The sequence below is a fragment of the Hippopotamus amphibius genome, chromosome 1, assembly GCF_030028045.1.
Source record: "Hippopotamus amphibius kiboko isolate mHipAmp2 chromosome 1, mHipAmp2.hap2, whole genome shotgun sequence".
NCBI lineage: Eukaryota > Metazoa > Chordata > Mammalia > Artiodactyla > Hippopotamidae > Hippopotamus > Hippopotamus amphibius.
In genome coordinates, this window is record NC_080186.1 from 197,511,489 (window position 1) to 197,526,633 (window position 15,145).

Below are 15,145 nucleotides of genomic sequence, written 5' to 3' on the forward strand. Positions count from 1 at the left end.
GCTGTAGGTTTCTCTCTTTCAGGACTTTCAGTATATCCTGCCATTCCCTTCTGGCCTGCAGAGTTTCTGTAGAAAGGTCAGCTGTTATCCTGATGGGTTTTCCCTTATATGTTGTTTGTTGCTTTTCTCTTGCTGCTTTTAATATTTTTTCTTTGTGTTGAATTGTCGTTAGTTTGATTAATATGTGTCTTGGTGTATTTCTCCTTGGGTTTATTCTGTATGGGACTCTCTATGCTTCTTGGACTTGGTTAATTATTTCCTTTCCCATGTTGGGGAAGTTTTCCACTAGAACCTCTTCAAATATTTTCTCAGACCCTTTCTTGTTTTCTTCTTCTTCTGGGATGCCTATAATTCGAATGTTGGTATGCTTAATGTTATCACTGAGGTCTCTGAGACTGTCTTCTATTCTTTTTATTCTTTTTTCTTTTTCCTGCTCTGTGGCAGTTATTTCCCCCATTCTATCTTCCAACTCACTTATTCGTTCTTCTGCCTCATTCATTCTGCTGGTTATAGCATCTAGAGTATTTTTAATTTCAGTCATTTTGTTATCCATTGCTGTTTGTTTTTCTGAGTTCTTATGAGCTGTTTCTTGTACTTTCTCTATTTTGTTATCAAGATTTTGTATCATTTTTACTATCATTACTCTAAATTCTTTTTCAGGCATTTTTCCTATTTCCTCCTCATTTATTTGGTCTTGTGGGTTTTTTTCCTGCTCCTTTGCCTGCATGGTGTTTCTTTGTTTCCTCATGGTTGTCCAAACCTTTGGGGTTGCTTGTCCTGGCAATAGAGGTGTTTATAGAAGACTGTCCAAGCCTCAGACTAATGTCCAAGTATTGGATTAAATGAATATTAAGTCTAGGAAACACATACATGTATAAGACACACAATTACTGAATCCGTTAGGACATAAGGCTCTAGAAAGACCTGACAGAACACCAGTGTGCTATCAGGTATTCAAAGAGAAACCCAACAGAAATTGACAACCGAAACAGAACAAATCTGAGACAAAAGCAAAAGCAAACAAACAAACAAATAACACCTTACACATACAAACATTAATCCAGGGAGATTTTGTAAGCTAGGATCAAATATAGAAAAGAGCTAGAGTACCACCAGAGAGAATGGAGATTCTCAGAATGAAATTAGACAACTGTACTAAGAACTAAGATAAAGACAAAAGCCTAATATTAAATACCAAGGCAGTGTGTCATCTGGAGAATAGAGCAAGGAGTCTGAGCAGACCGATAGTGTTGCTTATAAGTATGTTAAGATAAAGTAAACTTAAAATGGCTGGAAGAAAGGGGAACAGAAGAGCGTAATGTGGTTGGAAATATGCAAATAAAAAGAAAGGAATAGAAATGTATAAAAGATAGGGATGAAAGGAAGGTATGAGAGTTATATTGTCCGTACTACCAAAAACTTAGCTAGATATAGAAGTATATAAAAAGGCAAAAAAAAAAAAAAGAATAAAAAATATCATTAAAAAATTATGTTATAAAACTTGTAGATCCCTTAGGGCTAAGATCGTATTTAATAAAGAAAAAAAAAAAACAGAGGGAGAAAAAGAAAAAAAAAAAAATCCAGAACTGATCCCAGAATGGACCAGTTCAATAGGTATTGATACTAATATTTCTGTTTCCTTAGCGTCTCAGCTGTAAGTGTCCTTCTCCTTGCCTTGCGTTTTTTTGCATCATTCTGTGACCAGCAGAGGTTCCTTTATTGCTCGTCTGTAAGCGTCGGTGTGTGGGGAGGGAGAGGGTACAATAGTGGCTCCTTCTCCTGGGAGTGAGTGAGCAGTGGCGCACTGTTGTTTCAGTCGGGCTTGGAGGTGCCTGTTGCAGAGGGACGCTGGTGGCTTAGGCGTAAACAGAAAGTCTTAGCGTTGGGCCTCTCTCGGGTTTTTTTTGTTGTTGCTGTTGCTGTTGTTTTTTTTTTTTTTTTTTTTCTCTCGGCAGCCTCCCTGCTGCTGGCGTTGCAAGGGGTTTTAATCTAGCCCCGCCCGAGGGTGCTTGTTATCCCTGAGCTCCTTAGTTGGCCCGCGGGCGTGTCTCCACTGCCTGTTGCAGAGGCACCGAAAGAGAGGGAGAGGCCACGCGCGCGGCTCCTCCCCGCCCCCGCCCGGGAGCCTGCAGCCTCCAGCCGCCATCATGGCCGGGCAGCTCTCAGGGACGGGCACTCCTCTCCGCGGACCTCCTCCCTCCTGTCCTCTCGGTCCGTCACCTTACTGGCAACAATGTTTCTCACCCTGAACCAGCTCTCCGGTTCCCACGCTCCCGCTCCTGGACCCTCCGTTCAGCCGCGGATCGATGTCTCTGTCCGGCAACGCTGAGCTGCGCTGCGGACCCTCCGTATGTTTCTCACTCCCTCCCGTCTGCCACAGCTCCGCCACTTCACCCTCTTTGAGCCTTTGTAGATGCCTCCCTACCCGCTATGTCGGGCTCCCCGCAGCCCTTTCTGGTGTCCGAGGCGGTCTGCTGGTGTTCAGCTGGTTCTCTGTGGGAATGACTGCGTCTTTCCGTGCATTCCCAATGCATCTGTGGAGAGGGATGCACTCCACGTCTCTCTACTTCGCCACCATCTTTTCTCTCTCATCTTCAATTTTCTTAACAATTTATTTCAACAGCTACATGAAGTATGTAGGGAACTTGGATCTGTTATTGAAGGATGATATTGAATTTCCTTCACAGAAAATCTTTAGAAAAAGAATCTCTCCCATGTTGAGGTGGATTTGACTTTCCTATCTTGAATCCAAGAAGTATCTGTAAATATTGTTTTATAGACAAATTTAAAAAATTAGTTAAAAAGCTTTGTTAAGCTACAAAACGGTCCACAGTCTTTCTCGGACTTGATAGTGTCAGAAGCTGATTCTAGTGAATATCACAGGCTTTAAGAAGTCCAGCATAGTTGCCAGGGGCAATAGTTTTAATTTTTATGAAATAACTATCTTCCTAGGACATGATTTATTTTAGGCATGGCCTAGCTTCTTTCAAGCCTTAGGCCCAAGTGTCTATGATAATTTGCAAAACTTGGTGAGATAACCTGGAATTTTTCACATGTCAGTGTAGTATTACTGCTTCTGATCTTGCAGACGGAAAAGCGAGAGATGTAATAAGGTGAAAGATTGTACCACAAGTCAGCAAAATAGCTAAATTAGACCTCAATCACTTAACTTACTATCAAGTTAGAAAATCTCTCTCTTGTTAACTTCTTTTTCAGTCTGATTTCCATCCCAAGACATGGGTCTCTTCATCTATTCTGAGCACGAAGTTTCATTTACTTCAAAGGCGTTCCTACAGAGAGGAAAAAGAACGAGAGCCTGGCCTGATTGGTATTCTGCCTTAAGATTTGTAAGGATGTTTGTCGAAGATTAATACTGTGAGCTTGATTAATGATGAAGAAAACTCAGTCCTTGACCTACTATTTAAAATTATATAGTTATGTGATGCAAACTTGTTGGGTAAAACTACTAGCCATGAGGGTCTATCTAATGGCCTTTAAACCCAAATGATTTTGCATGGTAATCTCCCCAATACTGACTTGAGACTCTATGCTGTGGGGTATCCACCATCTGATTTAATAACCCCTTTCTCCCCTAGGACTCTCCTAATCCACCTGACCAATTTTTGAGTATTGTGAGGCGACCACTGACTTTTAATGTTGATCCTGGTGAAATTTCATCCAAAAGATAAAACTGCCATTCCTCCCCACTGTCTCCTCAGGCTGTTTCAAACATTTTAAAGTGAAATAAAAATGACACCTATTTTTACTTCCACAAACTTGCTCTATCCCTGCTGCCTTCCATCATTGACAATTGGCCCAAATTGGAGGTTAACTTTGGGTTTTCCTGTATTCATGCTGCTTTCCCCACAGTGTACTCCAAGTGAACTGCAACAGTGCAGAACTCTGCCTCCCTCCCCCCATCAGTGGTTCATTTAATAAGTATGAACTGATAAAGAAATGGACTGGTATAAAATTAAGCTGTTTATAAGACCAAAGATCAAAGATGCTGACTAGGAAACTGACAAAAAAAAAAAAAGGATAATGTCCCTATTCTTTATGCCCAGGACCTCACACTGGTCACTCTCCCGATGGTAAGACACCACTTAAGAAAAATTCCATTGAAAAGAGACACATTCAACTTCTATACAGTGAGGAGATCTCTATTTGGAATTAACTGTCCGTTAACATCCCTTATTATCTCTTAGTATTCCAAATAAATGTGAATGAGTAGTAATGCTGTGGTCCATGGGACGACTCACAAAAGCATTGGGTGGTTGGGGCTCATCCAATAAAATCCAATTTAGTGCTCAGATGAAGGAAGCCTTGTAGAGTAAAACTGGGGTTTTAGGACCGCCATGCTAATTCTATCTGTTCTTCCACTGATCTGACTGCTGCTGCCCTGCTGTGATTTTGCTCTAGGCTGTGCAGATGAAGACCTTCAAGAGGAAATCATAAATACTTGATTTAATTAAGACCATTACCAACACCACCTCTTGCCTCATTTCTCCACGTGCCAAGGTATAGATTACATTTGAACAATGGTGATGCAATAAATACATAGGGATAAAATGCAATTCCTCTTTCATGGTTTGTAAAAAATAGAGCAACACAACAGGATGCCCTGTAGCAACTCACATTTCCTAGTCAGCAGTTGCCTTTGAAATTGAGGTTTTCAGGCCTAGAGGATAGGGGGATATGTTCAAACCTTTTTGCTTCAGTCAAAAAAGAAAAGAAAAAAAAAGCTCAACCATCTGACCCTATGCCGAGGTGCCCAGTGCTATTATTTCAAAGCCACAAGCCACAGGAACTGTGCTATTTTCTGTACCAGCTGGACAACTTTGACTTTTGTGCCAAGAAGAACCATGCCAATCCTGTTCATCCACTGAGCCTTATATTTAGTCTGAAGAATTCATAATGTTTAGCCAGATGCTGTTTCTAATATCGGTAATCAGTGGATAGAGTGAGTTAATCTTATCTGCTTATAGATTATTTCTCGGGATTAAATATATTTCTTTTTGATGGGTAACTCATCCCAGTTTGCCTGGGGTTCTCCTATGTTAAAAACTGAAATTTCTGTATACTGAGAGCCTGTTCAGTCAAGGGCAAAGCACTTGGTAACGCTAGTTATAAATGATTTTCAAATTCTACTATTTGATTCTTCTCTGAGACACTTCCTTTTGAGAAATAGTTTAAGTATAGCTAACATTTACATGCCAAGTACTAAGTCCTTGAAATGAATTTGCTTTTTTAATACTCTCTGATGCCAGTGAAGAGGGTTAACATACATTTCCACTACACGTGAGTGTAAAATTCTGGGAAGCGCCTGTCATATAGATGAGGTGGCCCTACTGAAAAAGGTAGATAGTATTATTATCTACACTTTACAGATGAGAAAACAGAAGCACAGAGAGATCAAATGACTTTCCCATGATCAAACAGCTAGGAAGCAGTAAATAGGGAATGTACCCTAGTAGTCTTATCTGAGAGCTCCCTATGGGGCTAGTATTGTTAATAACATTTGCAATAGTAATCCTCATCCACATTTGAAATGTATATTTCAATATACATTTTTGTCTTTACTTGCTCAAAGCTGCCTGAAATTGTTGTACTTATGGTGACTAACCTAGTAAGTCTTCTCCAACTAAATTTCTTAACTATGGCTTTTGTCTTTTTATTTTCTTTTTTCTATTTCTCCACAATGACTGTTGGACAGAGTGGTACCCAAGGATATGCATATCCTCCTTGGTTCAATATGAAAATGCAATAGTGTATAGAACAATACTGTCCAATAGAACTTTTTGTGATGATGGAAATATCCTATATCTGCACAGTAGCCACTAAGCCTGTTCGGTTACTGAGTACTTGAAAAGTAGCTAATGTGACTGAAGAACTTAATTTTAAATTTTATTTAATTTTAATTAATTTTACATTAAATTTAAATACCAGCATGTGGCTAGTGGCTCCCATACTGAACAGCACTGGTGTTAAACTCATTTGTCTATTAAGGATATCTTAATATTTATTACAAAAATTACACTAATTGTTTCATTAGTTAGAAGTATATCTTACAGCTAGCTCTTATGTGACTGTGTATAAAGGAGGGATAGAAGAGAGGTGGTATGGAGAGAGAAACCATAGCAGTGGAAAGGATACTCCCTATGCTTCTTCAATCTAATAATGTTTTTAAGGGTACAAAGAGGATCACAAAGTAGGTTACTTTTTTTTTTTTCAAAGTAGGTTACTTTTATTTAGTCATTTTCATGGGGACAGGACACAGTTGGGTTTAGCGTCATCAAGGTGAAGATAAACACAAGAATTGTAGTTTTTAAGAAAATGTCACAAAAGTTATCTCCAAATTATCAATTTACCTTAGTTAGTGCCCACCTCCTGCCACCATCTCTACATTCATTCATAGTTTTACATATTACATGTGTAATTAAATGTAATTTATTTTATACTATTTTAATACATTTTTGACAAAAGCTATAACTGAGATTTGTGCTAAAAGACTCTTGGGAAATTTCTCCAAAACAAAATCTGCTTCATGTAATAAATGATTGTCCTTTGACCTTTGATTCTTTTGAATGATTGGGTGGAACAGTCAGAGATACTTAAAAGAGGGGTGATTATTAAAACAAGCTAGATGGCTTGTTTTTCCATTTAAGGTCTTTTCTTGGCTTTGTCTGACTATTTTTGTCGCACATCATTAGCCTTGAAAAGAATACTCACAGGGAAATCACCTTATGGTGACAACCCATTAGGAGCAGGTGCGAGTCCTCTATTGCGAGCTCATGAGTACCACTGAGGCCTTTGTTGTGGGCCACTGCTCTGTTCTCCCCAGGGCTCAGCTTTTCTCCAGAGCCCAGCTTCATTACCTTGCCAGCAAAATTCCCCTTTGCTGGCAGGAAGAGTATTTTTAAAGGCTACTGTGCTGGCTACCACCTAACTATCGGTTGGTACTTGAATCACCTGCAACCACTGATCACTTCTCTAGTTTCACTTGTCCACTTACTAGTGATGTCATCAGGTAAAAATGCCAGTTAAAATGCAGGATGTCCAGTTAAATTTGAGTTTCAGATAGACAATGAATTTTTTTTAGTATAAGTATGTCCCAAATTTTGCACAGGACTTACTTATACTAATATATATGTATATAAGTATATACGTGTAGACATGAACATACATATATATGAATATTCATGTATATTCATTGTTTATCTGAAGTTCAAACGTATGCTGTATTTTTATTTGCTGAATCTGGCAATCCTAAATCTGAGTATTATCTCCAAATCTTAACAGGGAAGAAAGAACTGATGCAACTGAAACTTTGTGGGAAGACCTCACAAATCAATTGAACTGTGTGGTTCATCTTTCAGAAATACCAAATGTGCCTTTCCTGGAGTAACTAAAACTTTGATAATAGGAATAATCACTGAATCTGGGTCTTAGCTATGACAAAACATTTGCTGGAACTAATGACTTGACCGGCTCTGGCTGAGTGCCCCATGGAGCTTCACCACAGAACAGCAGTTTAAACTGCCGAAGACTAATTCAAAGTCTGGAACTCTCTTTTTTCCTCCTATGTAGGTGTGAAAAGCAGAACTAAAATAAAGTAGCAGTAGCTCTGCAAGTTGCTTGTGTGCAAGGATAAGCCATGCTACTGTTGATTTGTCTGTAGATTTGTTTTTGCAGCTAGCTGAGGCTACAGAACTTATGGCATACAATTTTAAAGTATAAAAAGAAAAACATTCTGATAGTGTTTTACACTGCATGGTGCAGAATGGAAAAAAAGAGAAGAGAATGTGTCATAATGTAATTCTTATTAAATAGAGTCAGTGATAGAGACATCAATGTCATTGTTCATCATGAGCCTAATGACAAAGGGACAGGATCAGGAAAGCAGCATGACTTTGCATCCTATCTAGAAAATTCTGACTCTATCAGAGGTAACCCTAAACTTGAGGCAAAGCCACAGCACTCAGTGCCAAATATAGCTCTCCTATAGCTGTCTGAGTTTGTTCCATCTCCCCTTTATTCTTGGATTAGTGGCTTTAAAATGGAAATGCTGGATTCATTTCAGTTATTAGGTTGATGTAAGCATTGTAATTCTCTCTCTTGAATTCTTAAATGTGTTGATTGTACTCTGGGAATTTTATGGTTCTTTTAAAAATATCAAAAGTGCTTTGTTCCATTCTTCTGAAGTAATTGCTTGTACTATTTAATTCCCAACTCTATTATATTTGAACTTTTGTAGTGGAATCAAGAGACACAAAAGGCATTCTAAATGATAAATTTCCATTTCTTCTTTCAAAATACAAATAAAACTAGTTTGGAAGAAGTAGGAGGTAAAGAAAATTGCTTTAATGTGGAACTTATTCTGAGTCTGGAAGTCTTGTTTTTTTAAAAGAAATACTCTGTGATCAAAACAAATGGTGGTGAGTTGGTGACACAATAATAATTGGCAGTCTCTGGTGTCCAAAACCATTTGCTTGAATTATTTATGTCTCAAAACTGACAGGAATTTCATAAGAGCAAATAAGGCAAGTCCAGCGGGTGTCGTTTACATGACGCAATCACACATCTGATTGACTGCAGGTCTCATCTGCCAGAGCCTGATCCTTAAAAACCCAGGGGAGGAGTTTATCTCAAGACAGTCCCACACCCATCAAGGTTTGATTAGTCCTCTGCTGGCTTGATTCCATTCATTGTCAAAAGCGGGCTGACCAAGAACAATTCACACAATGCTCTCTATGTGAATTTAAAATAACACAGTAGAAGGTATTGCTACTGGATTTCCTCCTTAGACTTTGAAATGATCTTGTAGTCCCCTAAAAAATACTTAAAAATTATCAAGAACCTAGTGAATTGTGGTTTGCGGCTTTGCAGTACTTGAGATGCGTCTATTTCATTTTGGCAACCTCCTAGGATGGCTGTCGGCAATGCCTCTGGGACTCAGCTGGTCCTTGATGTCTTCTCCCACCCCTCATTAACTTGGATTTCTCCCTCTGCAGTGCCCTTCTGGCAAGGCCGGTGGAGATAAGGACATGGCTCCACTTACTGGCCTTTGGAGTTGGAATAGTAAGTGAGCAAAATTAAACTGCCCCAAGACAATTTATAGAGACTTCTTTACATACAGATGAGTGGCTCTTCCTGCCCATTTTCATATGGACTTTGGAGAAATGTTCATGGACTTTATGCTCCTTAAAATTTAAGTTTATTTTATAAATTTTAAGAAAAAGGTTTTTAATGCTTCAAGAGAGTAACATATTTATGAAATGTCCATTGGATTTTGTGTTTATTTTTGCCTTGGGCATTAAAACAAACTTTGGGAATTAAATGAATGACATGATACTCTTCAATTTTTTTTTTTAATTTAATTTATTGGCTGTGTTGAGTCTTCGTTGCTGCACATGAGCTTTCTCTAGTTGCTGCGAGTGGGGGCTACCCTTCATTGTGGTGTGCAGGCTCCTCACTGTAGTGGCTTCTCTTGTTGAGGAGCACAGGCTCTAGGCGCATGGGCTTCAATAGTTGCAGCAGGTGGGCTCAACAGTCGTGGCTCACGGACTCTAGAGCACAGGCTCAATAGTTGTGCATGGGCTTAGTTGCCCCACGGCATGTGGAATCTTCCCAGAGCAGGGCTTTAACCCGTGTCCCTGGCATTGGCAGGTGGATTCTTTACCACTGCGCCACCTAGGAAGTCCACTCTTCAAATTTTTAATATTTCCAGAGACTATTTTTCATATTCTTATGAGCAGTTGGTCATTTGTGTCTTTGGGTTTCCCATCCATGGATATGGAGGGCTGCCTGTACTATGCCATTTTACATAAGGGACTTGAGCATCTGCGGATTTGGGTATCTGCAGGGGAGATCCTGAAGCCAATCCCCTGAGGATACTGAGAGATGACTATATTTTAAATATTTTGTTTATCAAAACTCCATCAGAGAGACTTCCCTGGCGGCAAAGTGGTTAAGAATCTGCCTGACAATGCAGGGGACATGAGTTCGATCCCTGGGTGGGGAAGATCCCACATACAGCAGAGCAACTAAGCCCGTGAGTCACAACTACTGAGCCTGCACTCTAGAGCCTGTGAGCCACAATTACTGAGCCTGCATGCCACAACTACTGAAGCCCGTGTGTCTAGAGCCTGTGCTCTGCAACAAGAGAAGCCACTGCCCTGAGGAGCCTGCGCACTGCAAGGAAGAGTAGCCCCGGCTCACCACAACTAGAGAGAAAATTCCAGGTGCAGCAACAAAGACCCAAAGCAGCCAAAAATAAATATACTAATTAAAATAAATAAATTAAAAAAACTCCATTAGAGCAAATTGTTCAGAGTATCATGGTCATTGTTTACAATTAAATTGCTAAAGTTATTTCAATATCAATTTATGACATTTGTGACAACATGGATGAAACTTGAGGACATTATGCCAAGTGAAATATATGACAGAGAAAGATAAATACCTTATGATATCATTTACATGTGGAGTCTGAAAAGTCAAACTTGGAAATATAGAGTAGAGTGGTGGTTGCCAGGGACTGGGGGTAGGGAAAATGGGGAGATCTTGGTCGAAGGACTAAACTTTCAATTATAAGGTGAGTGTTTCTTTTTTTAAAAAATAAATGTATTTATTTATTGGCTTCTTTGGGTCTTTGTTGCTGCACGCAGGCTTTCTCTAGTTGCAGCGAGCGGGAGCAGGGGCTACTCTTTGTTGTGGTGTGAGGGCTTCTCATTTTCTTCTCTTTTCTTGTTGTGGAGCATGGGCTCTAGGCACATGGACTTTAGTAGTTGTGGCACGTGGGCTCAGTAGTTGTGGTTCGTGGGCTCTAGAGCACAGACTCAGTAGTTGTGGCACATGGGCTTAGTTGCTCCGCAGCATGTGGGATCTCCCCGGACCAGGGATTGAACTTGTGTCCCCTGCATTGGCAGGTGGATTCTTAACTACTGTGCCACCTGGAAAGTCCCAAGATGAATGTTTCTGAAGCTCTAATACATAGAGGATATGGTTAATAACACTGTATTATATACTTGAAAGTTATTAAAAGAGTAGAACTTAAATGTTCTCACCACAAAAAGGAAATGGTAATTATGTGACATGATGTAAGTGTTAGCTAGCACTCTGGTGATTATCAGTTTGTAATATATAAGTGTACCAAATCAGCATGTTGTACACCTTAAATTTACACAATGTTAAATGTCAATTATATCTCAACAGTGCTGGAGAAAAGAAGAAAAAAAGTCCTGGAGATGGTTGGTAGTGTCAGTTACACAAAAATGTGTATACTTAATGCATTAGAACTGCACACTTAAAATGCTGAAAATGGTAAATTTTATGTTATGCATATTTTACCACAATAAAAAGATTATTTTAAAAAGTTATTTCCTTTGTACATCCAGTAGGTAAAATGAATTGATGTTCATCAGTGTAATTTATGATAAAAAGAGAATCTTTCCCCCAAAAGTTTTTGAAAAACAAATACTGTCCTGTTCACAAGTAGAAGTTGTGAGGAAATGCACACAAATTTTACTCTTTGGGGGAGCTTGGGATAGTGAACAATTGTTACAGATTAAAAGTAGTGTTAGGTCATCTAAGGGCCAATCTTAGGAGGAAAGAATGACCAAATGGTTCCTAGAAGAGAAATCTTTAGTTTCAAAAATATCCCACCAGAGACAAAAAAGGCCTATTTCTTATCCTAACATATTTCTCTATTCCTTCCAATTATCTTATCCCAAGTCTGTGGTATGTTATTTCTTCTCTCTTATGCTGAACACAATTATAAAATTTCTTATTGTTACAGACCCAAGTATTAAAGACAATTGCGTTAGCAGGGAAAACATTTCCTTTTTCTTCCCAAAAGGGGGTTTTAGCCTTTATTGAGTGGATTTATCTTTTCAGTGGTACCTAGCTTTCCTAGGCCTTCCTAGAATGTCCTGTGCTCATTTGTCCAGCTTGGTACAGGAAATTGCTCATACCACCGCCTTAGACTGCATCCACCTTAAATGTTTGTGGTCTTGATATGAGAGTGGAAGCCTCTCCAAAAATCATGTTGGTATTTGGTCAAACTTTTCTAAGCATCTTTGGTCTAGGCACGTATAAAAAAGTTTAAGTCACGCCAATATCATGAATAAATGAGTTGTATTCATCTCCAACTCCTCTGTTTACAAAGATATCCTGGGCACCTGGAAAAGCCGTCAAAACTCACTCAACACTTGACATTAAGTTTAGCCTCCTCTTAAGGAAATAAGTTCTTAATATCTGCTGAATCATCGGTTCTCACACTTCTCTTCATGGGAAGCATAGACTAGGATGTTTCACTGGGTACGATTACAGTCGGAAAATATCTATTATTTTTTCACTGCTAGCCTGAGCTTTTGGAACGTAACTCCTTCTTGTAAACGTATTAAGATACTTGAAATTTTAAGACTTGCCTTTTCTTAGCTGTTCTCACCTCCCAAGGTCCTCTGAACAGCTCATTTCTCTGTCTTGTTCAGAGAAAAGTAAGAGATGACACAGTGATCACACTCAGATCAGAGAAGGCAAGCAGATGATTATTCTAAAAACCTCAGTCAGGTAATATTGTTCCTTAAAGCTGAAGAAAAGTGTACCTCATTAGAATACTTATTAAGGAATACCTTTAATGGCATTGTGTTTAGTCACTCAATCAGTGAGCACTGTCTCAGCATCCACAGATAACGTATGAGCAAAGGAGGACCTGGGAGATTGGACATGGTTTTTGCCATAATGAACATGCAATGGGAGATCATCATAATAAACAGCCAATGGAAATGTGTGCACGTGAAAAAACATAGTTTCGAAGTAGGCTGAATGTTTCCTGTTGAAACAGAGGGTTGATGTTAGTAAGGAAGAGCTTCCAAACAGCATTGTTGCTACAGGGTGAATATTAATTCATTTAAATAGGACATGAAAAAGTTATGAATTATCTATCTCTGAACTACACCCAGCACGGCACTGACAACTGCACAACTGCTTCACATTTTGTGTATGTGCAGTACACTGAATAATTCATAGTTTTTGCTACAGAGAAAATACACACCTTCTCCTCCACAGGGGTTGTGGTATATCCCTCCCCAATTTGTCCTGTTTGCTTTGGCAGGCCTAATAGCATCTTTGTAGCATTTTGTGTGGGAGAGTTGGGGAAAAGGAGCAATACCTGCTCTTTCTTCCCTTTACTACTAGATCGTAGCTCATTCGAGAAATGTGGAGGGGACTTCCCTGGTGGCACAGTGGTAAAGAATCTGCCTGCCAATGCAGGGGACACAGGTTCGATTCCTGGTCCAGGAAGATCCCACAAGCCAAAGAGCTACTAAGCCTGTGTGCCACAACTACTGAAACTGCACTCTAGAGTCTGTGAACCACCACTATTGAGCCCATGTGCCACAACCTCTGAAGCCCGTGCACCTAGAGCCTGTGCTCCACAATAAGAAAAGCCACTGTAATGAGAAGCACCACAATGAAGAGTAGCTGCAACTAGAGAAAGCTTGCATGTAGCAATGAAGACCCAACACAGCCAATAAATAAATAAATAAGTAAATTTATTTATTTATTCATGAACCAGGATGTAGGTCTTCACCAGATGGTGAATCTACCAGCACCTTGATCTTGGACTTCACCAGCATCTAGAAATTGTGAGAAATAAAATTACTTTGTATTATAAGCTACCCAGTCTATGGTATTTTGTTATAGCCACACAAACAGATGAAGACAGGGTATCTTTTTCTAGTTGGATTTCACATGGGGTAGCTATAAGACAAGATGATATAAATGCTTTTGTATCAATAAAGCATAAGGAGTCTGAGGCTGAGACAAGCAAAAATATTTTTCTGAGTAGCACATTGCTAATTCAGGCAGAATTAGTTTTGTTCCTGCTAGTGACATAAATAAAAACAGGTAATAACATTTTATTAGGAATATATAGGAACTCCCCAAATAGCCCCTATCCAATTTTCACATAAATTATTTTCTGTTCAATATTGGGAAGGAAAAAAATTACTGTCACTATTTATTAAATAGAAAGAGTTATGAGGTGAGGTCTAGATCAATATACCAATAAAACAGTTATCCTAAAGCCAGTTTACTGACAGCTAATTTTTCCACAAGCCAATTCACTAAAAGGCCAATTCAATGACAACTAATTTAAATATAATACTAAGAATAACATGTTTTATTGGTAATTACCTTAAATGTAAATTGATTAAATGCTCCAACCAAAAGACACAGACTGGCTGAATGGACATAAAACCAAGACCTGTCTACAAAAGGTCCACTTCAAATCTAGGGACACATACAGACTGAAAGCGAGGGGATGGGAAAAGGTATTCCATGCAAACGGAAACCAAAAGAAAGCTGGAGTAGCAATATTCATACCAGACAAAATAGACTTTAAAATAAAGACTGTTACAAGAGACAAGGAAGGACAATACACAATGATCAAGGGATCAATCCAAGAAGAAGAGATAACAATTGTAAAAATATATGCACCCAACATAGGAGAACCTCAATATATAAGGCAAATGCTAACAGCCATAAAAGGGGAAATTGACAGTAACATAATAATACTGGGGGACATTAACACCTCACTTACACCAATGGACAGATCATCCAGACAGAAAATCAATAAGAAAACACAAGTCTTAAATGACACATTAGGCCAAATAAACTTAATTGCTATTTATAGGACATCCCATCCAAAAGCAGCAGAATATACTTTCTTTCCAAGTGCACACAGAACATTCTCCAGGATATATCACATCCTGGGCCACAAATCAAGCCTCAGTAAATTTAAGAAAATTGAAACCATATCAAGCATCTTTTTCAACCACAAAGCTATCAGATTAGAAATCAATTCCAGGAAGAAAACTGTAAAAACACAAACACATGCAGGCTAAACAATATGTTACTAAACAACCAATAGAACACTGAAGAAACCAAAAAGGAAATGAAAAAATACATAGAGGCAAATGACAACAAAAACCATGATGATCCAAAACCTATGGGATGCAGCAAAAGCAGTTCTAAGAGGGAAGTATACAGCAATACAATCTTACCTCAGGAAACAAGAAAAATTTCAAATAAACAGCCTAACATTATACCTAAAGCAACTAGAGAAAAGAAGAACAAACAAAAC

At 38.9% G+C, this 15,145-nt stretch overlaps 1 long non-coding RNA gene across 1 annotated transcript in view; it reads left to right on the plus strand.

Moving 5' to 3' along the window:
• The window catches only part of LOC130855254 (uncharacterized), a 67,518-nt gene extending 64,195 nt beyond the window's left edge, over window positions 1-3,323 (plus strand). Inside the window, exon 4 of the long non-coding RNA XR_009054274.1 lies at window positions 3,217-3,323. This is a non-coding gene — a long non-coding RNA (uncharacterized LOC130855254). The remainder of the gene's footprint in view (window positions 1-3,216) is intronic.
• The last annotated feature ends 11,822 nt before the right edge of the window (window positions 3,324-15,145 follow it).